Raw genomic sequence first — 24,249 nt, 5'->3', positions numbered from 1 at the left:
AAACAAATTAACCGAAAAAGCCACAAAAACACAAAATAAATAGCAAAAACAAAAGCGTTTGACTTCAGAAATGTTTGAAAACCAAGGTGCAGCTTCTGATTGTTGCAGGCGCCCCAGAAACAATAGCCGACAGCTGCATTGGACATTTGGCTTCCCAAAAACATTTAAAAACCGGAACACTTACTTCCGGGTTTTCAACATTTGGGAACCAAGGTGTTTGAATACCAAGGTGTTTGAGAACCAAGGTACCACTGTATGTTCCTTCCTGCACTGTTTGTGGGCTTTCTAGAAGAATCTGGCTGACTATTGTTGGGACGAGGATATTGCAAATGGGTTGCGAAATGGATGCTTCCTCTGATCCAGCAGGGCACTGCTAGGTCTTAATGTCAGGGACTGGCATTGTTGGGCATCTGCTGAACTGTACCCTCCTGCAGTGGGGCATTTGTGATCTTCAGAGACCACATGATCCTCACTGTCACTGCCTTCTGCAAACATGGGAGCTGTGACAAAAGTAAACAGATGGAGAGGCATCCCACACTTGTTTTGTGATCTACATCTGGGCTTTTGTGTGAATTGAACCCATAAGAAGATTCCAGTTGGAACAAGCGAAAAGCTCATCTAGGTCGGCATCCTTGTCCTCCCAGAGGCCAGCCAGATGCCTTTGGGAAGCCTGAAAGCAGAGCATGAATGCATTTTTTTATTCCCAGCAAGCCTGCAACACTGTAAGGAGAACATTCCATTGTGGCCGGTAACCACTGAGAACCTTCTTCTCCATGAATTTGTCTAATCCTCTTTTAAAGCCACCAAGGCTGATGGGCACCACTGCCTCTTGAGCAAAAAATGGCATGGTTTAACCATGTGTTGTGTGAAGAAGTACTGTCTTTTGTCTGTACTGATCCTTCCAACATTCAGCTTCATTGGCTCAGAGTGAGGTCAAATAACTTGCCAGTGGCACTGATAGTGATGGGGAAGAAGTGGGAACACTCAGAGAAGGAGGCCCACTGATGATGTCATGCTCAAGTTCTTCCCACAAAGAACCTAGAGCTTGCACTGTTAGACTCCCTCTCCAAACCAGACTCCCTCCACAAATTATGGCTTCCAGAGTTCCCCTTTGGGCAGCCCTCTAAACCAGTTTACTGTAGATCTGTGATGGTTGCCAAAAAGAACACCTTTCGTTGCCGTGTCTTATGGAATCAGGCCACTTATTTGCCTGGCTCAGCGTTGCCTTCAGGCTTTCAGACAGGAGTCTTTCTCAGCCCGACTTGGAGATGTCAGGGACTGAACTTAGGACTTTTTGCATACAAAGCATGTTCTCTGCCACTGAGCTACAGCTTTCCCCCAAAGATTACACAAATATCTACAGAGAGCTGTAATGCAGCAAGAAATTTGTGTGCAAACCAAGTGTAGGTCATCATGCATGATAACTGTGCATGTGTGTCTTTTACTGCACCTGTAGCTGTTCTACACATGCTGAAAAAGTCGTGCTCAAAATTCATGTGTATGAGTTCTTTGTGTGTGGTTGTTATTGGGTTGTTTAATTTAAAAATATTTATATCCCACCTCTCACATTTTAAGGCAGCTTGCAACATCATTAAAATAGCAATGCACAATTTAATAAAATGAAAAACCTACTAGAAAGGGTAGAAATATACCAGCAGCAAAAAGACAAGCTAACAGCACAATCCTTCCCATGTCTACTCAGAAGTAAGTCCCACTGAGTTCAGGTAAGTGTGTATAGGTTTGCTGCCTAAAACAGTCATCAACAGCCTTTGCCCACATTTAAAATCAGTAGCAAGGTATGTGTAGGGGGAAAGAACCCATGTGATACCAAATCCCATTACAGGCTTAGGAACGTAAGAAGAGCCTTGGTGGGTCAGACCAAATTCCTATATCTAGCCCAGCATCTTGTTCTCCCAGTGGCCCATCAGATGCTTTTGGGAAGCCAACAAACAGAACACGAGAATAGTAGCACTTTGGGCTGCAAGCCCCATCAGCCCCAGCCAGTTTGGCCAGTGGTTGGGGATGATGGGACTTGTAATCCAACAACATCTGGAGGGCACTTGGTTGGGGAAGACTGATCTACAACCTGGAGTTTCAATGAAGTTCTGCTCAGAGTTATTTCCCCAGCCATGGTGTGAGAAGCAAGCAAACAAACCCAGACCCAGCTGGCAAAAGCTGTTGCTGGCATGCGCAGCAACCACTAATAGCCCTGGGGAGCTCATGATGGAACAGAACAGTCAATCATCTTTACAACTGATTGATTGAATATAGCAGGCCCATTGTAGCCTCTTTTTATGGAGTCAATCCTGGAATAGTGAAGAATGCTTTATTGTCTAAGGAATACTTATGCAAACAAGCTCAATGGTTTAATAGGAAACACCTGGAGATGCCGCCCAGGAAGGTGCTGTAAATTCCACCATCCCTTGTATTTATGAGGCTTTTTCTCCCCACTATTATTTATAGTTTTCCAGATTCACTGTAGCTCCTTTACATAGATTAGCATAGAGTGATATATGAGTCAGAAACATCTTGAGAGGAGGAGGTGAAAATGGACAGCTTTTTTGTGGCTTCCAGTACAAGCCTTTTGCAAAAAAATATCTTTTTCCTGTTCTGAACAATGTAAGAAGAGTCCTGGTGGATCAGACCAAACACTTGCGTAATTTTAGCATTCTGTTCTTACAGTTACTTATGCAGAGGGAGGGGGGCATGAGATACTTTAGGGATGGGTGGCTTTAAGAAGGGGGCAGTAAACACACCTCTGCTAGGTCCTACCTGTAAGGCAGTGATGGGGAATTTGTAATCTGTGGCCCTCCAGGCATTGCTGAACAACAGCTCCTACTGTCCGGTCCTTGGCCATGCTGACTGAGACCAATGGGAGCTGGAGTCTAGCAACACTTGAAGGGTCACGGTTCCCCATCCCTGCTGTACTATGGACAACCCTTGATGTCCATAGAACACCAAGCAGGAAGAGTGTGTGGGGAGCAGCCAAGGCAGGCAATGCCAAGGCAGAAACTGGTGATTTAGGAACAGAGATGAGACAGAAAGTCATGGGTGGAGCTGGGACAGAACCCAGTAATTGAAACTGGAGTCATAAGCAGGTAGATCAGGGGCAGAATGTGGATTATGGATGCACATGGAGTGGCTCATACAGTGGGACTGAACATTCACCTGGGGCCATTGTCCTTCCTCCATTCCTTCCTTCTCTCCCTCTCCCCCTCTCCCCTCTTGCGCGTGCACACACACACACGCACACACACCTCTTATCCCAAGGTCTTCTGGCAGAAATGGCTGGCAGAAATTTCTTTCTTTCATGCATCAGAGAGATACTTCCTGATACCAAGGGGGCTAGTGTTTGTGGAAATGCCAAAGGGAATTAAATCATTCACCTAAATAAATAATTTTAATATTTATGGAAAATAGAATGTAAGATAACAGCACCTTCCAATATGTAGAATTCCTATGCAGCAGTGGATTGGCAAGCAGACGATCAGTCTCTGGGGATAGCTCACCTGCCACTTCTCCTGTTCCATAGCCTCATAGGAGCATGCAGCTGCAGAATCAGCCATGGCCCTGGTGTGGACAGGATTGCAAACAACTCTCACAAGGCTGATTGGAATCATCAGCATGGAAGGTCCTACCGGCTGATCTTGATTCTTGGCTTAGACCAGTGTTTTTCAACCTTTTTTGGGCAAAGGCACACTTGTTTCATGAAAAAAATCACGAGGCACACCACCACTGTGTGCGGAGAGGGAGATGTCAGAGCCCCGCTGCTCTCTATGGGGAATCGGATGAGAGCAGACCACCTGTTCGCTCTCATCCGATCCCATCCGATCTGATCCCCACCCAGGACGGATGGAAAATAGGGTGGACACAGTCCGGCGCCTGCCTAGTGGGCGAAAATTTGACTTTTTTTTTTTAAACCTTAGGCTTATTTTTACTCATGACAATATTTGTTAAAAAATATTACATCTGCCTTTGAGAAGAGAGAGTATCATATTTTTATAATGTGGAAAAATAAACTCTACAGACATCCCAAATTGGCACACAGGTGCTTTAAAATAACATCCTCTCACAGGATAATTCCAAAGGGGTGCTTTGCTCCCACCCTGTTTACCCAATTATTCTTTAAACACACTGGACTGCATGAATGTGTATAAGACGAGAATACCTAAAAACAGTAAAATGTTTATTTTCTTAGAAAAAAAGAGGGATTCAAACTGATTGTGGTCACAACGTCCATCTGTTTAACCTTGAAGTCCCCCCCCCCCCGGCGCGCTCTCCTTCCTCGGCGCCTCTCGCTCCCCGGAGAGGCCGCCCAGCGCGGGGCTCTGCCTGCCTGGCTGCCTGCGAGCTCGGCGGGCAGCGCCTCCGTCCGCAGCGCCCGCCTCGCGGCTCTCGAGTGGCGCTCGCCCGGGAGGACACGCCGGAGCCCCGGGAGCTTCTTCCTCCGCCCCCCGGAGCCGGAGCGCCGCTTGGAGCGCCGAGGAAGGAGAGCGCGCCGGGGGGGGGACTTCAAGGTTAAACAGATGAGAGCCGCGAGGCGGGCGCTGCGGACGGAGGCGCTGCCCGCCGAGCTCGCAGCCAGGCAGGCAGGCAGACGGCGAGAGCCCCGCGCTGGGCGGCCTCTCCTTGCCGCCGCCGCCCCGCCTCTCGCCGCCCGACTCGCCCGCCTCCCTCCGGGGACGGCGCCCCAATCGAAAATTTGACTTAAAAAGAAAAAAAATCTTTCGATTTTTTTAATTTTTCCCACGGCACACCAGGCAACATCTCGCGGCACACTAGTGTGCCGCGGAACAGTGGTTGAAAAACACTGGCTTACACAGCGTTTTTTCTAGCTAAACTAGCTGAACCTCCTGAAGAGCTGTCCATGGTCCTGACTGGCATGGACAAAACTTTATCTGCTTCCCCTGAAACCCCTGAGGCTTAAAAGAGCAGGATAAAAAGGTAAAGGGACCCCTGACCATTAGGTCCAGTCGCAGACGACTCTGGGGTTGCGGTGCTCATTTCGCTTTACTGGCTGAGGGAGCCGGCGTACAGCTTCCGGGTCATGTGGCCAGCATGACAAAGCCGCTTCTGGCAAACCAGAGCAGCGCATGGAAACACCATTTACCTTCCCGCCGGAGGGGTACCTGTTTATCTACTTGCACTTCATGCTTTCAAACTGCTAGGTTGGCAGGAGCAGGGACCAAGCAACGGGAGCACACCCCATTGTGAGGATTCAAACTGCCAACCTTCTGATTGGCAAGCCCTAGGCTCTGTGGTTTAACCCACAGCGCCACCCGCGTCCCAAAAGAGCAGGATAGGTAAGACAGAAGAAGGCTGGGCTCTTAGCTTCAGTCTTGCTGGTGTCCTTGCAAGATCAGATCCTCACCCCCTTCTAACTTTTCTCTCCGCTGTGCAAAGTTGGGGAGAAGGAGACAATGAACTGTTCTGTTCTCTTTTTCTTCTGAGCTTTCTTCACTTCACCATAATAGTTAGAAAATCAATAAGGGAGATTAGAGGCAAGGAGAGGTGGGGATGTACCTGCCTGCCAGGGAAGGATATGAATGGAATGCTTCTAGGGTTGGAAGACAGAGGCATCATGGATGGGTCTGCATAGCTTTATTTCCCTTTTTTTGCATGGGAAAAAAGTGTTCTCTCTCCCAGCAAGCGGGGAGAGTGAGTTGATTATATTGAGTTTACCTCCTACATTTTGGTTGGAGATCAATTTTAATGAATTTAACAGGGCCCCAGTGTTAGAAGACAAGAGGAGGGCTGGTGGGGAAGGAGAGCAGAACAGAAAGAGGTTTATTTCCTTGCACTAACATGATTACACTGCCACCTGGCAGGGGAAGCATCTCTTGGCACCCTCTCATCTCTGTGCACTCCCTTTCCCTGGCTCTCTGCCAACTGGGCTTCATGTGGGAGGACTGGAAAGGGAAGGAAGGGCTGCTGGATCCCTGCTGGCACTGCAAATAGATAGTTCTCCACTCATAGTGGTGTCATTGGCTGAAAGCAGGAGGTGGCACAATATTTAAAGCACGCATAGGCAAACTCAGCCCTCCACATATTTTGAGACTGCAATTCCCATCATCTCTGACCACTGGTCCTGTTAGGAGTTGTAGTCCCAAAACATCTGGAGGGCCGAGTTTGCCCATGCCTGATTTAAAGCAATTCTACACAGAATAACAATGGTTCTCCATATTCAAGTAGCACATTTAGTGCAATCAAAGAACCGCCCCCTCAAATGCTCAGTTTGGTTCCCCAACCATTATCTCAGTTTCTGTTTGGTAATTTATTTTGTTCTGCTGGTGGCCCTCATTTGCCCAAGCTGTTGTATAATCCAGCTGGCTACAGGGGCTGTCATAATTGTAAGCATCTAAGGGTTTGAACCCACATCCCTGAGATTAGGATTATCTGAAAGAAGGCACAGAGCCTGGGGAGTGGTGGTGGGACAACAATGAGTGGTCTCAGGGAAAAGAGGGAGAAGACTAGGAAGAGGAGGTGTTGTAAGCTGAAGGGGTAACAGAGTTCAGTGAGTTGGGAGAGTCTATGGCAGAGAGAAGTCAAGAATCTGGGGCAGAAGCTGAAGCAGGTGAGTGGGAGGAAGGAGGCCGAGCGGCAGAGATGAATCAGGCTAATGAAGAGTTTCTGGGAGGACCCCCCTCCCTCCCTGACTCCCAGAACCAGAAAAGGTATGAAACAGGAGGAGCAACCCCTTCATGGATCACTGCCTTGCCGTGGCGAAGGGGCTTGAAGAACTCAGAGAAGCTATGAACTACGCCGAGCAGGGCACCCAAGATGAACAGGTCATAGTGGAGAGTTTTGACCAAACGTGATCCACCTGGAGTAGGAACCGGCAAGCCACTCCAGTATCCCTGCCAAGAAAACTCCATGGACAAAGACAACAGGCATATAAAAGTTATGACGTTGAAAGATGAGCCCCTCAGGTCGGAAGGTGTCCAACATGCTACTGGGGAAGAGCGGAGGACAAGTACAAGTAGATCCAGAGCTGATGAAGCGGCTGGGCCAAAGCCGAAAGGATGCTCAGTTGTGGATATGCATGGAAGCGAAAGGAAAGTCCAATGCTGTAAAGAAAAATATTGCATAGGAACCTGGAATGTAAGAACCATGAACCTGGGTAAGTTGGATGTGGTCAAAAATGAGATGGCAAGAATAAATATTGACATCCTGGGCATCAGTGAGCTAAAATGGACGGGAATGGGCGAATTCAGTTCGGATGACTATCATATCTACTACTGTGGGCAGGAAACCCGTAAGAGAAATGGAGTGGCCCTCATAGTCAACAAAAGAGTGGCGAAAGCTGTACTGGGATGCAGTCTCAAAAATGATAGAATGATCTTGATACGAATCCAAGGCAGACCTTTTAACATCACAGTAATCCAAGTTTATGCACCAACTACTGGTGCTGAAGAAACTGAAATTGACCAATTCTATGAAGACTTACAAGACCTTATAGAAGTGACACCAAAGAAGGATGTTCTGCTCATTATAGGGGATTGGAATGCTAAAGTAGGGAATCAAGAGATAAAAGGAACAACTGGCAAGTTTGGCCTTGGAGATCAAAACGAAGCAGGGCAAAGGCTAATAGAGTTCTGTCAAGAGAACAAGCTGGTCATCACAAACACGCTTTTCCAACAACACCAGAGACGACTCTACACATGGACATCCCCAGATGGGCAACATCGAAATCAGATTGATTATATTCTCTGCAGCCAAAGATGGAGAAGCTCTATACAGTCAGCAAAAACAAGACCTGGAGCTGACTGTGGCTCAGATCATCAGCTCCTTATAGCAAAATTCAAGCTTAAACTGAAGAAAGTAGGAAAAACCACTGGACAGGTAAGATACAATCTAAACCAAATCCCTTATGAATACACAGTGGAAGTGAGGAACAGGTTTAAGGATTTAGATTTGCTGGACAGAGTGCCTGAAGAACTATGGGTGGAGGCTCGCAACATTATACAGGAGGCAGCAACTAAAACCATCCCAATGAAAAAGAAATGCAAGAAAGCAAAGTGGCTGTCCAACGAGGCCTTGCAAATAGCGGGGGAGAGAAGGCAAGCAAAATGCGAGGGAGATAGTGAAAGATACAGGAAATTGAATGCAGATTTCCAAAGAATAGCAAGGAGAGACAAGAAGGCCTTCTTAAACGAGCAATGCAAAGAAATAGAGGAAAGCAACAGATTGGGAAGAACCAGAGATCTGTTCAAGAAAATTGGAAATATGAAAGGAACATTTCGTACAAAGATTACCATAATAAAGGACAAAAGTGGTAAAGATCTAACTGAAGCAGAAGACATCAAGAAGAGGTGGCAAGAATACACAGAGGAATTATACCAGAAAGATATGGATGTCTCGTACACCCCAGGGAGTGTGGTTGCTGACCTTGAGCCAGACATCCTGGAGAGTGAAGTCAAATGGGCCTTAGAAAGCACTGCAAATAACAAGGCCAGTGGAAGTGATGGTATTCCAGCTGAACTGTTTAAAATTTTAAAAGATGATGCTGTTAAGGTGCTACACTCAATATGCCAGCAAGTTTGGAAAACTCAGCAGTGGCCAGAGGATTGGAGAAGATCAGTCTATATCCCAATCCCAAAGAAAGGCAGTGCCAAAGAATGCTCCAACTACCGCACAATTGCACTCATTTCACACGCTAGCAAGGTTATGCTTAAAATTCTACAAGGAAGGCTCAAGCAGTATGTGGACCGAGAACTCCCAGAAGTGCAAGCTGGATTTAGAAGAGGCAGAGGAACCAGAGACCAAATTGCAAACATGCGCTGGATTATGGAGAAAGCTAGAGAGTTCCAGAAAGACATCTACTTCTGCTTCATTGACTATGCAAAAGCCTTTGACTGTGTTGACCACAGCAAACTATGGCAAGTTCTTAAAGAAATGGGAGTGCCTGATCACCTCATCTGTCTCCTTGCAAAATCTCTATGTGGGACAAGAAGCTACAGTTAGAACTGGATATGGAACAACTGATTGGTTCCAAATTGGGAAAGGAGTACGGCAAGGCTGTATATTGTCTCCCTGCTTATTTAACTTATATGCAGAATTCATCATGCGAAAGGCTGGGCTGGATGAATCCCAAGCCGGAATTAAGATTGCCGGAAGAAATATCAACAACCTCAGATATGCAGATGACACAACCTTGATGGCAGAAAGTGAAGAGGAATTAAAGAACCTTTTAATGAGGGTGAAAGAGGAGAGCGCAAAATATGGTCTGAAGCTCAACATCAAAAAAACGAAGATCATGGCCACTGGGCCCATCACCTCCTGGCAAATAGAAGGGGAAGAAATGGAGGCAGTGAGAGATTTTACTTTCTTGGGCTCCATGATCAGTGCAGATGGTGACAGCAGTCATGAAATTAAAAGACTTTAAAGTTATATGGCTTTAGTAGAAATGTCATAAGGAATTAAGTATGAATAGATTAATATAAAATTAAAGGAAAAATAAGGCAAGAATGTGTTAAGATAATTATAGGATAGAAAACAGAGTAAGATGGAAAGGAATTGCTGAAACAATTAATAGAGGTGGAATACAAAAAGGGAGGTGTGAGGAGGTCGCTGGAAATAAGTGAATGAAATATAAGATATTGAAAATGTTTGAGGTGTTTTTAAATTGTTTTTGTTGGTTTTTGCTTTGTTTTGTTAGTCCATGTAGCATTTTTGTATTGTATTTGTATTGTTTTTTTTTCTCTTTTCTTTTTTGTTTGTAGTGTTGTGTTGAAAATGTTGAAAAAGTAATAAATATCATTTTTTAAAAAAAAGGTCAACAACTTCTTTTGGGTCCCCCCCCCTTAAAAAAGGTTGACAACTCTGGGAAACAGGGGGAAACGGGGGGCCGTAGGGATTTTTGCACCACAGCACCAGATATGCTTAAGACAGCCCTGCTTTGAATTGTGAGTTTTACTCACCAACTTGCTCTGTGACAGTGGGCAAATGAAGCAATAGCCACTAACAAATGAAGCCAAGAGCTGTGAGAGAGAGCAGAACAGGAGGAGAAAAATGGTGACATGAGCAACACTGAGACAATGTGAATGTTCCCCATTAAGTGACATTCATTACATATTGGAGGTACTTCTTGACCAAAGACTACCATGAAATGGCACAAGTAGTTCAAAGGGCTAGTGGCATTCCTTTCCGTGGCAAATAGCATCCCACTTTAAGGTTATGGGTGCTAAGTAAAGTGGAAGGGTCTCTCTCTCTTTCTCTCTCTCTCTCTCTCTCTCTCTCTCTCTCTCTCTGTGTGTGTGTAAGATCTCAAGCATACTCTCCTGACTCAAATTTGTATAGATAAAGTCTATTTCACAGCCTCTTTAATTGAGAGGGATAAAGGTGTGTGTTTTTTGTTGTTTTTTAAAGCCTCATAATATTATGTACCTATTTGGTTAAAATTTAGTTTGGCCTGAAGACAACAAAGGATTAGGAACCTAATAGCCTTGCTGCATCAGACAAGAGGCCTATCTAGTCCCATGTTCTCCTGCTCCCAGAATCTTATGAGAAGCCAACAGGCAGGACCAACAATACTCAACAGAAAATGCTTTTGGGGAAGAACTAGGAAATGAGTGCAAGACTTATTCATCCTGTTCCTACAGGGACCAACCTATGGAAGCCCAGAGGCAGGACATCAGTGTAATGGCACTTTCCCCACTTGGGATTCCAAGCAGCTGGAACACAGTTGGGCTCTCTCCCTTTAAAGCTATCCAAGTGGGAGGGGGGACACCACTGCATGTTACTGATATTCCACAACACATGGGAGATGGAGGTTGCATAAAGCCACCATGATGAATAGATCATCAAAAGATCAATGCTACTTCACGGTTATGCCTGATCACCAAACTGTAAATGGGGCAACAAATTCTTTAATTAATTGTGCATTGTCTGAAGGAATGCTTTTTGCATCTAAATCTACAGCCAACCATTTAAGTGGGCAATCTCAAGGGATAGTATTGTGAGAGAGTGTGACCATCATCCCTGCCCGCATTCTCTACAACAAGGGAGTCTACATGGGACACTATGGACATTGTGGGACAACATGACCCATGGCCAAGATTGATAGAAGCTGAAGATCAATAACATCTGGAGGGGCATCATGTTGACCCCCCCCTTTACCATTTCTAGTTCTATAGGCTCCTATCACAGCGATGGGAAAGAAGTGACCCTTGCACTGTTGTTGGACTTCAACCCCTATCATCCCTGATCACTGGCCTTTCTGGCTTGGGGCGCATGGGAGTTGAAGTCCAAAAAGGTCTGGAGGCCCATTGCATCTTCATTCCTGTTCCAACATGTCACCCTTTTACAATGCAATCCTGAGCACGCCATTCATAAGTTTCTCTGACTTAAACTCTCTAGCAAATGGGCTTATGATGGGAACCTTAGTCATTATCACACACACCCTTAGCTATGAAAAAGGAGTAAAAGTTTAAGCTGTCAACAGTGCCTTTTCTAACTACAGTACATTTTTTCTTCTCTAGAGCTTTAAAAGAAATATTTCTACACTTTCTTTTCCTTTTTTTTGCTTGCTTCCCCACCCCCACCCCAGCTAGTACAGGAAAACAGAAACATTTGGCAATTGCACCATATTGTAGATGACTAATAGGCTGTCTTATTCATACAGAGAACTGAGAACATTGCTTTAAAAAACACGCACACCAATATATGCAGATTTGTGCATGAATCTAAAGTTCTCATTTTTCTGGAAAAATGTATGGGGTTTTTTTTTCTCATCCCACCCCACAAGAAGGCCAATTTGCAGAATTTTCTCTGAATATTGTCCATCATGTTTGTGTGGGGCAACAGCCATTGCCTACACCCCATGTCCACACAATGCCCTGAATCCCAAAATGATCTCAGGTCTGGGGCATTGCAGAGAACAGGAAATGCCCTCTGGTTGTTGCTGCTGCTGCTGCTGTGGGACACCCCCAACCCAAACAATCCTGGTACCGTTGCTAATGGTGAATCCCACCCCCTCAGAAACTGTGGGATAATTTCTCCTCCCCCTGGAGGAATGCAGAGAAATGCCCCACTCCAATTTCTGAACCCACCATGTGAATATTTTTTGAGGGTTCTTTTGCGTATGGCTCTAGTTACATACATTGTGCCTACATTACTAAAATGGGAGTGGACACTTGGGCCATTACAGCAGTGACCTGAGTGTCAGCAAGAATATAATTCATAGGCATACACAACATTATATGCATTACTTGCCAGTCCTTCTGTAACTGTCTCGTCACTGTGTAATCCAGGGATGGGGAAACCTGTGACCTGCCTCATGATTTTGGACTGCAGCTCCTATTGTCCCTGACCGTTGGCCAGTCTCACTAGTGCTGATGGGAGCTGGAATCCATAATGCTTTGGGATTCAGCCATAAGGTCCTGAACCTCTAATAATTCCTTGCCACACCTGCCTCTTAGTAAAGCAGTGGGCTTTGCAAATGTGTTCTTGGTGAGGATTCATTGAAAGCTTAACAACGGGTTCAAAGGAAGGCAACACTGAGGATCCGTGATATTGAGAAAGAAGTCTGTTGAGGAATGGTTGAAGGAACTAGTGAGGAGATAACTTAGAGGGCACATGACTAATACATGAAGGGCTGTCACACAGAAGAGGGCAGCAGCTTGTTCCCTGTTGATGTCCCAGAGGTTAGGACTCACTCTAACAGGCTTAATTTACATAGGGGAGGTTTGGGTTTATGGTAAGCATAGTTCGGCAACAGACTGCATGGCCCAGAGGACTGCTGGCCTCTTTATCACTGGAGGTTTTCCAGTCAAGGCTGAGCTGTGCATGTTCCAGCTCTGAATTTCCTGCATCAAACAAGGAGTTTGACCACAAAGTCCTTCTTGCCAATCTTGGCCCTGCTGCTCATCTTTCAATCCCAAGGGAAGGCGGGTGGCAATGCTGCATGCCAGAACACTTCCTTCTCACTGGTGAAAGGGGCGTTGTGGTGGTGGAGGAAGTGGTGGCTGGAAGGAGTGCTGCCTCTTTTTTTTTATAATAGTTTTTTTTATTGCTTTTTTCCAGGGTAAAAAATACATCATCAATAGCACAACAAAAGCGGTTTTACAGAAAAGAAAAGAAATTATAGAAAGAAAAAAGTTCACTTTTTCACATCAATTTTCATAATCAACCAGACTTCCCCACGTCCTCCATCCCCTGTTTTCTTTACAATAAAAATAAACAGCAAATTAATACCTTATTTCAAATGTTTTTGTGTTTTCATTTAGTTATATAGTCCACAATTTATACCTTTCTAAATCTTAACTTAATTTCCAACGTTTACCAATTTCAATACTGAAGCATGTTTTTCCAGAACACTTAGCAAATTCTCAACATTCATATAACTTATAATGGGAAGGAGTGCTGCCTCTTGTGCCTCCACTGCCTGTGACAGGTGCTTCCCTCTGCCATGTAGGTGGGCCAGCTCTGCTTACCACTGCCTGGTCCTCTGTGTTTATCACATATATCCCTGGTCTGAGACTTGGAGAACTATAGAGAGACACTCCCCTTTCCTAAAATGTTGGTGTGAAATGTTTGATCCTGTGAATGGGCTGTTTCCTTATCCAGTCCCCTCTTTTCTTCTTTCACAGATTTCTTCTCTACACAGAAGGTCCTGGGCAGATGTCTGTCATCAGTAAGTGTTATAGACTGTTTCCTTCTCCCAGTTACAATTTTGTGTTGGTCTTGCCCTCCTGAATAACTTCATCACACATCTCAGGACGCATTCACACCATGCATTTAGGGCATGCTTACGCCGCTTTAAACACTCATGGCTTCCACTTCCCTTGCAAGAATCCTGGGAACTGGAGCTTGTTAGGGGTGCTGAGAATTGTTAGGGGGTTCCTAGTCCCCTCACAGAGCTACAACACCAAAAATTCTCTGTGAAGAGACTCTCAAACAATCCAAAAATTTTGGGGGGAAGCCATGATTGTTTGTAGTTGTATCATGGCACTTTAAATGTAAGGTGTGAATGAGGCCTTCGTAAGATCAAAGCAATCTTTTTCTATGTGGTGACCATCACCCAGGTCTGTAAAACTGCTCACCAATCTAGTCAAATGTGTCTCACCAGCAACATATGGTGGTCCATCAGAATCTTAACAAACCAATGAAAGGGTTATTGTATACTTGTTGAGCTACAGTAATGAGCTGAATTTGGCTTTCTGAAAGACCTTCATTGGCTCCCAGTAGGCTTCCAAGCACAATTCAAAGTGTTGGTGCTGACCTTTAAAGCCCTAAACGGCCTCAGCCCTGTATACCTGAAGGAGTGTCTCCACCCCCATCATTCAGCCTGGATACTGAGGTCCAGCGCCAAGGGTCTTCTGGTGGTTCCCTCAGTGCGAGAAGTGAGGTTACAGGGAACCAGGCAGAGGGCCTTCTTGGTAGTGGCACCTGCCCTGTGGAACACCCTCCCATCAAATGTCAAGGCAATAAGCAACTATCCTACTTTTAAAAGACAACTGAAGGCAGCTTTTAATGTTTGATGCTGTACTGTTTTTAATATTCGGTTGGAAGCTGACCAGAGTGGCTGGGGAAACCCAGCCAGATGGGCAGAGTATTATTATTATTATTATTATTATTATTATTATTATTATTATTATTTATTTCTGTGTGAGACACAAGTTGTGCAGTTGTCCTGCTCTAAAAATGTGGTTTGCCACTTGCTGGTTGAGATTTTTGTGAATATGAAATACTTGTCTCACTAAAAAAAAAAGTCCTAAAGCAACATACAAGGAACAGCAGTCCACAAACCATTTTTTTGCTTATGGCCTACACAGTTCATTCCCTCAGCACATGCAGAGGACCATTCTTTACATGGAATGCAATTCAAAACTTTCTGCAATGTGTTTATTTTACATCCACGGGATGTGCCTTTCTCACTCTGCACTGGCAGATCTTGAAGGATGTCAAATGGATAATTCAATTAAGATGCTGATGTGATTCAGGATGAAAAGGGGGGGGGGGTTCGTCAGCTCCAAGATCAGCCCCCAAGGCTTTGGATTCTCAGCATCCAGACACACCTTCTTGAAAGTTCAGAAGGCAGATGGTGATGTGAGGCATCTAACCCAGCTAGAACAGAGCAGAAACATGCCCTCAGGAGCTCACGGAGGTGTGTGGCTTACATAAAGAACAAGCAGGACATTTGGAGCCTATAAAGAAATGTGAAAGACCAAAGAGGGATGATATCTGGGCCACATGAGTGGATGGCATTATCAGTGACCTTTACAGAAACAGGGTTGTTTCAGAGCTATAGTTTTTTGGCTTGTTTTCTACAGTCTACAGTCTTGCTGTTTCATTTACTTCTTGTTTGCAGTGTTAGCAGATCTTGTGCAAGCTCTTGTGTGAGCGATTTGGGTTGGGTCTCTATAGCAATTTAATGGAAAGGAGAAAGGCCTTGGGATGGTCTACAACTACTTGCCTCATTTCACGTCTGTTTTCATGTGTGATGAAAAGTCCCTTCTGATTCCAGTAACTTCCAATGCTGATAAGAGAACATGCAGACTTTAAAGGGTGCCCTGCTGGATCAGGCCCATGGCCCTTCTAGTCCACATCCCGTTTGCATAGTGGCCAACCAGATGCCTCTGGGAATCCAGCAAGCAGGATTTGAGAGCAAGACCCCTCTCCTCTCCTGCGATTTCCAACAACTGGTACTCAGAAGCCATGCTGCCCCAACTGTGGAGTCAGAGCACAGCTCCTCCTCCATTAATTGGTCTGGTCCTCTTTTAGAGCCATCCTGCTCTCATAGTAGCTATTCAGATGCTCCTGGGGAGCCTGACTTGAGTGCAAACAGGACTTGAGTGCAACAATGCTCTCCCCACTTGTGATTACCAGCAACTGATCTACAAAGACATACTGCCTTCAGTACTGGAGAGCGTACAGGACTTTTATGTCTAGTAGCCATTGATATCCTTCATGAAATCCTCTAAGCCACTATGAAAGCCACCCAAGTTGGTGGCCATCACCCCCTCCAGTGGGAGGGAGTTCCATGGTTTAATGATGTGCAGTGCCCTGAATCTTCCAGGATTCAGCTTTCCTGGGTGGCCCCAAGTTCAGGGGCGTAGGAAGGGGGGTGGGGGCGTCTCCCTCTGGGTGTCATCCCTTGGGGGGGTGACAAAAAGGCACAACATGGGGGGCTTGCCCCACCACCCCCATGCGCAGTGGATTTCCCCACCACCACCGTTAAATGTGGTGGATTGCCCTGCCATCGCACACGACGGATTGCCAAGCCACCACTGCTCCGCACGGTGGATCGCACCGCCCCCCACGCAGCTTGCACCACCCTCCCCGGGTGCACGGCATGGCTGCCACTCCAGGTGCCATGCAGCTAACTCCACCACTGCCCAAGTTCTAGCACTATGACCTTTTTAGGCCAAAGAGGTTACTGAGGGCCTCCTTCTAGTGGTGTCTGGGGCCAGAGGCAAAAGGGGGTGGAACAATCTTTGTACAGTGGGCTAGCTCACACACCCCTCTCTAGCCTCCATCATTATTTATCTGCTTAGGGCCTTCTCCAAGGAGCTCAAGATGGTGTCTATGGTTCTCCCCCTCCTCATTGATCCTGTGATGTAGGTTAGGTGGAGAGGCAATGACTGGCCCGAGGCCTCCCAGTGAGCTTCGTGACTCAGTGGGGATTGGAACCCAGGTCTCACAGGACCAATTCCAACACTCTAAGAGCTGCATCACTCTGGCTGTAAGACAAGAATCATAGAATCATAGAGTTGGAAGAGACCACAAGGGCCATCGAGTCCAACCCCCTGCCAAGCAGGAAACACCATCAGAGCACTCCTGACATATGGTTGTCAAGCCTCTGCTTAAAGACCTCCAAAGGAGGAGACTCCACCATACTCCTTGGCAGCAAATTCCACTGTCGAACAGCTCTTACTGTCAGGAAGTTCTTCCTAATGTTTAGGTGGAATCTTATTTCTTGTAGAAAGAGTCGCAAATAGATTTCAAGGGCATCTTCTAACCAGGTAGAGACACTCCAGGAGACTGTGAAGGGTAGAGCCTTCAGAAAGAGGATATTGCAGTGGTGGGAGGGTGGCCTGGTGGGAAACTGGTCATCCCTGCTTTGTACCAGTGTCGAAAATGGTGGAATCTGATAAGTAATATTAACATCGTGGTGGCTGCTAACTTCAGGGGTTTTAAAGTCAGGTTTCTCTATTTCATGCAGGAGAAGTAATGTGGCTATAAATCCACAGCAACTTAACAGAACCTCCATGCTAAAAGGCATTCTATCCCTGGGCATCACACATTGGTGATTCATGCCCTGCTTGTTACCTGATTAGCCATGGTGTCTGAACCAGAATGCTGTGTTGGCGGGGGGCAGGGGGCGGTTTTGATTTCACCCAGCACATCTTATTTATTGACTAAACTTTGGAAACCTTAAAAAGCACACATGCTGAATCTGAGACCTTTTTCTTCCCTGTTCAGATTTCTTTATATTTTAAGCAGTGGAATTAGCTTTATTAATAGCATAAGAATTTGATGATCCTTTCTGTTCTATGTTTAAATAATATATTTGTCTTGTAAATGATAACATGGAGCAGAGAAAGGAAGGGTTTGCATATTGTCAGAGCAATTACCTTCTGGAGGGAATGGAATGGGACTGTTTGCCTGTGGCTGGAAAACCAGCAATGAAAAATATATGCCCATACGTAATACAGAATCATACATTTGTAGTGCTGGAAGGGACCTCAGGGGTCATCTAATTCAACCCCCTGCAATGCAGGAATCACAATTAAGAATCACTGACAGGTGGCCATCTTGCCTCTGTTTAAAAACCTCCAATGATGGGATGGGTCCAGCACCTTTCATGGTGGCCAATTCCACAGCTCTTACTGTCAGAAAGTTTTCCCTCATGTCTTCCTGTGCTTTACGTGCTTGTCTCAGGGTGAATGCCTTTAGGAGATGGTAGACATCTCAACCCATAGGGCAAGAGTGTTAACAGAGAAATGATTGAAGGTGCTGGTGCTAGTTAGAAAGATATGAGAGGGAGGGGACTAGTAGAGCTGCCCAAACTGCTAGTTCCCTGGTTTGGAGAACAATTTTGTCTATGTTGGGGTGAGGAACCTGTGGCCCTCCAGTTGTTGTTGGCTTCCCACTCCCCTCACCATGGGCCATGCTGGCTTGGGCTGGTGGGGGCTGGAGTCCAGCAACATCTGGAGGGCCACAAGCCCGGCCCCAACCAACCCTCTGATGCTCAGAAGCAGCTGGTACAGTTTTGGATTTAAAAAAATCTATGGGAACCACCTCTTCCATTGTCAGCTCCAGATCTTGAAATACAATGCTTATTTGCAATTTAATATTGATGTCAAAAGTTTGGCTCCCTTGATTAGTGTGCATGGGTCCTGTCCTGAAAACTCAGTGAGTGACCAGGGATGTAACCAAAGAAGTGGAATGGTCCTTAATTGTCTGGAAGCTCTCTCCCATCTTGGGAATGTGACACAATAATAATAATAATAATAATAATAATAATAATAATAATAATAATAATAATAATAATAATTTATTATTTATACCCCACCCATCTGGCTGGGGTTCCCCAGCCACTCCGGGCGGCTCCCAATCAAATATTAAAAACACAATACAGCATTAAACATTTAAAACTTCCCTAAACAGGGCTGCCTTCAGATGTCTTTTAAAAGTAGGATAGTTGCTTATTTCCTTGACATCTGATGGGAGTGTGTTCCCCAGGACAGGCGCCACTACCGAGAAGGCATTTCCAAGCCTGTTGTTGTTTGAGTTGGGCAATGAAAAGCACGGCAGAGAGGTCACTGGCCGGAAGTGAAGGTACAGTTGGTTGCATTGGGAATCTCAACCAGCCTGCTGTAGGAGACTGCATCTACTATGTGCTGCTTGGATTATTGCAAATACAAGATTGCTGTGCATCTTGTCCCTGCCCTGTGTCTGCACAACTCGAAGGTGAGATGGAGCATCTTGGTTTGGAGAGCTACAGCTTTCTTCATCCACCATCCCACTGTCCCTGTTGTTAGATACAGTCATACCTCTTGTTACGTTCGGTTCAGGTTACGTCTTTTCAGGTTGCGTCCCACAGCGACCTGGAAGTACCGGAAAGGGTTACTTCTGGGTTTCGTCACTTGAGGATGCGCAGACGCTCAAAATGATGTCACAGGCAGAAGCGGCAAGTCGCGACCCGCGCATGCGCAGATGCGGGTTGCTTTCTGCTGATGTTGCGAGTGGGGCTCCGGAACAGATCCCGTTCACAACCAGAGGTACCACTGTAATGGCATGGCTATGGACATAATGCGGATGGAAAAGGTGCTTCAAATCCACAGGGATTTGCCTTCCAGACTAATTTTGATGGGTAGCTTTTAGGCAGCATAAAACTGTAACAAGAGTCCTGCTAGATGAGGGCAATGGGTCATTGAGTCCAACATCCAATAGCAGACAATCAGGTGCTTCCTTGAAACCCACCTAAAGGGACATCAAGACAGCAACCCATAAGGCCTCTGAACCTGAAGGTACTATAGGATGATCAGGGTTAATACATGAGTCCTCTCTCATTTTCATCTAATTCTTATTTTTTCATGAAACGTGGTCTTAAACATCAAACTATTCCCAACTTCTCTTGGTGAGATTTTGTGAGGGAGGTGTTATTGTTGTTTGTATTTTTCATTGTCTTTGGACAGGACTGCAAATGTTGCTACAAGTGTGATTTGATGAATAATCAGGAGAGTGAACAAGGCTCTGAAGTTCAGCATTTTCACTTCTTTTGCATAAGCAATTCACTCTTGTCAAAGACTAGATAAGAGAGACAGGTGGACTCCCCCCCCCCCCACTTTCTAGCAGAAGTAATAAAATCAGTGACATTTCTCTTGTCTTCTGTTAACATCCCCCCCCCCCCGGTGTCTTGTCACTTTCTTCAACGTTGTCAGGGCTGCCGCCCAGTCCCAGCTCACATAGGACCAAGTCAGCCAGCGTTCAGTTTCAAAGAGTCTTTATTGGATTACAGGTTCCATTTCCAAACTGCAACGTGCAGCCCTACTTCTTCTAGGTCAGAACGACGAAGACCCGTCTGAGTCTCCGCCTCTAGCGCACCAGCTTAATACCCTAGCCTTGCTCCACCTCCTGCGCCTTTCCTTCCGTCTCTGGGTCCTGCTGCCCCCCTGGGTCTCTCCCTTCCTACTCTCTTCTGACGCGGACCCCCCTGACCCTTCCGCCTCCTTGCGGTGGGCTTTGGGACCCGGTTCACTCTCTGGGCTGCTGACTGCGCCAGCTTCCGTTACATTTGAACTTGGCGCGCGCGCCCAACTCTCCACTTTCCTCTTGATCGTTTCCTCGCTCCCCGAGGTGGGCGTGACTACTCCTGACTCATGCCCTCCCTCCTTCTGAAAGTCTCCGGAGCCCGATATCTGGTCCCCTTTCTCCCCGCTGCTCCCGGCTGGGAACGTGGGTCCCGATCTCCAACTGCTGCTTTCTGATCCCTCTCTGGACCCTTCTTCCTGGGGTGTCCCCCTGCTCTCCCCCCTTGCTCTGGCTGCTGGCGCTCCCTTCTGGGAATCCTCGGACTCGCTAGACAGGCTCGGTGATCTCGGGTCGTCATCCCCACTCATCCTTCCTTCGTATTCCTCCCCCTCGCTCTCTGTCTCCTCCCTTCTCTGCGTCTCTGCTCCTGAACCCCTGACATCCATCCCCCCCTCGAAGCCCCCCCTTCCCCCCTCCCTGCTTTCAAGGGTGGTTGGTGGGTGCTCCGTCATCACGGGAGTGAATGTCGGATACAGTTCGCTCCCCGTTGCTGGCCGCCAACTGAAGACCTCTGAGTCTTCCTCCCCGCGTTCGTCAACGGTGGTCTCCTCCGCCTCCATTTCGGTGCCGCCGTGCTCGAAACCAAGGTCCTCCCCGCAAACGTCCATGTCCGTCTCTGCGTCTGTCGCTGGACCTGGTGTCTCCTGCCACTTCCGGCGCCACTGCTCCTCTGGCCGATCGTCCCACCAATACGAGTTGTCGGACGCCGAACCCTCCGGTGACCCCTCTGGGGAACGTGTGCGCGGTGCGGGTTCCCCTTCCGAGTCGAAGCCATGGAACGTGCTGGAGGAAAGCGTGGGCGTGAACAACCAGTCGTCGAAGAAGCCCGCTGGCATAGGTCTGTGTGGGAAAAGGGCATGAAACTCATCCTTGAGCAGGGGTTCCTCCAAGGCGTAGTCCGGCACCCAGCTATTAGTACTGGCCCGGGTGCCCTCCCTTGCTAGTAGATATTCTACTCCGTCTTCCCCCCATCTGGAGTCCAAAATCTCCGTGACTTCGTTGATGGGGTCCTGCTGTGGCAATCTTCCCACCTCCGTCCGCTCCGGAGACTGACTCGGTGCCGTTCCTGGTTCCTGGAACCTGTGCGGTGCCCTGTAGGGAGTGAGCACCGACCTGTGGAACACCGGATGCATCCTGGAACCCTCTGGTAGCACCAGCCGGAAAGCCACCGGGTTGATCTGCGCTTCGACTCGGTATGGACCGAGTTGCTTGTGCCCTAGCTTCCTCTTGGCTAACGATCGGGTCGGCACCGCGTGGGCTGCCAACCAGACCCAGTCTCCCACTCGGATCTCCTCGCCAACTCGCCTGTGCTTGTCAGCTTGGACCTTGTATGCGTGCTTCGCCAGCTCCAGCTGCCGTCTGAGTTGATCGTGGACCTCTTGCAACTCAGATGCGAAAGCGTCCGCCGTCTGTGGTTCCCCTTCCCCCACTCTGTCCAGTCCCGGGAAGGTTCTGGGATTCCTCCCATTGTTGGCGAAGAACGGCGTCACCCCTGTGGATACGTGTTTCGTGTTGTTGTAGGCGAATTCGGCGAGCGGCAGGTAATCCACCCACGTCGCAGGCTGTTGATTGGCATAGCATCTCAGGTACTGCTGCATGATGGCATTGACCCTCTCCGCTTGCCCGTTGGTCTGCGGGTGCCTTGCCGATGTCAGGTTGATCTTGACGTTCAGGAAGCCCATCAGCTTTTGCCAGAAATTCGAGATGAACTGGCGTCCGCGGTCGGACAGTATAGACCGCGGCAGCCCGTGCACTTTGAACACGTGATCTATGAACAATTTGGCTGTTTGTTCTGCCGTGGCCACCTTCGCACACGGTATGAAATGTGCCATCTTGGTGAACAAGTCCACCACCACTAGTACAGCTGTCTTGCCTCTCGAGCTGGGGAGATCCGTGACAAAGTCCAGGGCCACTCTCTCCCATGGTTCAAACGGCGTTTGCAGCGGTTCCAGCAGTCCCGCCGGTGGTTTGTGCACCGGCTTGGCCCTCTGGCAGGTGTCGCACCTCGCGACGTAGTCCGCGACTTCCCCCCTCAGTCTGGGCCACCAAAAGTCTCTTGCGACCAATTCCACCGTTTTTTCTGTGCCAAAGTGCCCGGCCGTGGGTGCGTCGTGCAGCTGCTGCAGTACCCGGGCGCGAAGTTCGTCTCCCGGCACGTAGACGGCCCCTTTACGTAAGAGCAAGCCGTCTCGTATCTGGAACTCGTCGCCCTTCGCCGTGCCCTTGTGCACCTCTGCCATCTTCGCCTGCGCGAATGAGTCGTCCGTCAACGCCCGTCGCACCGCATCCAGGTCTACTGTGGCTGAAGCGCACGCCCACGCTGTTGGCGCGAAGATGTGCATGGCCGCCGCTGGCGTCGCCTCTTCGAGGTACTGCGGTTTTCGGGACAGGGCATCCGCCATGATGTTGGTGTCGCCCGGGACGTACTCAATTCGGAAATTGAAGTCAGCAAAGAACTCCGCCCAACGGATCTGTCTCTGGTTCAGGAACCGAGCCGTGCGCCAGTGCTCCAGATTAATACCCTAGCCTTGCTCCACCTCCTGCGCCTTTCCTTCCGTCTCTGGGTCCTCCTGCCCCCCTGGGTCTCTCCCTTCCTACTCTCTTCTGACGCGGACCCCCCTGACCCTTCCGCCTCCTTGCGGCGGGCTTTGGGACCCGGTTCACTCTCTGGGCTGCTGACTGCGCCAGCTTCCGTTACATTTGAACTTGGCGCGCGCGCCCAACTCTCCACTTTCCTCTTGATCGTTTCCTCGCTCCCCGAGGTGGGCGTGACTACTCCTGACTCATGCCCTCCCTCCTTCTGAAAGTCTCCGGAGCCCGATATCTGGTCCCCTTTCTCCCCGCTGCTCCCGGCTGGGAACGTGGGTCCCGATCTCCAACTGCTGCTTTCTGATCCCTCTCTGGACCCTTCTTCCTGGGGTGTCCCCCTGCTCTCCCCCCTTGCTCTGGCTGCTGGCGCTCCCTTCTGGGAATCCTCGGACTCGCTAGACAGGCTCGGTGATCTCGGGTCGTCATCCCCACTCATCCTTCCTTCGTATTCCTCCCCCTCGCTCTCTGTCTCCTCCCTTCTCTGCGTCTCTGCTCCTGAACCCCTGACAAACGTAATGGTTAATGCAAAAACATTTGCCACATTCAGTGAATATGATTTGCTCTGTGGCTTGTTCATAAACATTTGGAATAAGAGCATTCTCATTTCCGTTTCCTGTCACAGAACAATAGTGTTGGCTGACACCAGTCATAGAGTCACAGACCTGTGGAGTTGGAAGGGACCCCAAGGGTCATCTAGTCCAAACCCTTCCATGCAGGAACCTCAACTAAAGCATCTGTGACAGGTGGCCAGCCAACCTCTGCTTAAAACCCTCCAAGGAAAGAGTCCGTGGTCTTCTAAGGAATCTCCCTTCCAAGGGAGTCCATTCCACAGTCAAACAGCTCTTACTGTCAGAAAGTTCTTCCTGATGTTTAGTCACAAAATATGTATTTTTCATAATACATTAGTGCAAAATCTGTAATTTCCTGCTGATGCACTGAAAAATATGTATTTTACATAAAACGATTGCACAACATGCAGGTACAATGGGATAAGATGTAATTGGATTAGCATGGAACAGGATGGTGCAGACCTATTACAGTGTGCCACTGAGACCAGAAAGGAATGGAATTAGAAACACATGTCATCTCTTTTTTTTTTTTAATAAATTTTTATTCATTTTCCATAAATAAAGAATAAAACAAAACAAAAACATAAATAAACACAAAAATGACTTCCCCATACCACCCCTTTTCTGCATTCTTGTTTCAAGATTTTCCAGCAACCCTTTTGTATTACACTTATTTCTATTTCGTGAATTTAACTTCCAAAATATATTTAAAACAACTGTAGTTCTTTATCTCTTATAACCCTGATCCTCTAATTTTCCAAATTACAACAATTTTTAAGGTAAACTTTAAACTTGTTCCAGTCTTCATCCACCGCCTCTTTCCCTCGGTCTC

The 24,249-nt window shown here is 47.4% G+C and overlaps 1 protein-coding gene across 1 annotated transcript in view; it reads left to right on the top strand.

Annotated features, from left to right (window-relative positions):
• LINGO1 (leucine rich repeat and Ig domain containing 1) overlaps window positions 1–24,249 on the top strand; it is a 659,586-nt gene that overhangs the window by 245,228 nt on the left and 390,109 nt on the right. The window contains exon 2 of the mRNA XM_083460729.1: window positions 13,590–13,633. The gene's annotated coding sequence lies outside the window, so the exon portion shown is untranslated. The remainder of the gene's footprint in view (window positions 1–13,589; window positions 13,634–24,249) is intronic.

This window comes from Podarcis liolepis (assembly GCF_965112155.1).
Source record: "Podarcis liolepis genome assembly, chromosome: 9".
NCBI lineage: Eukaryota > Metazoa > Chordata > Lepidosauria > Squamata > Lacertidae > Podarcis > Podarcis liolepis.
This window is presented reverse-complemented; position numbering and strand designations above follow the sequence as displayed.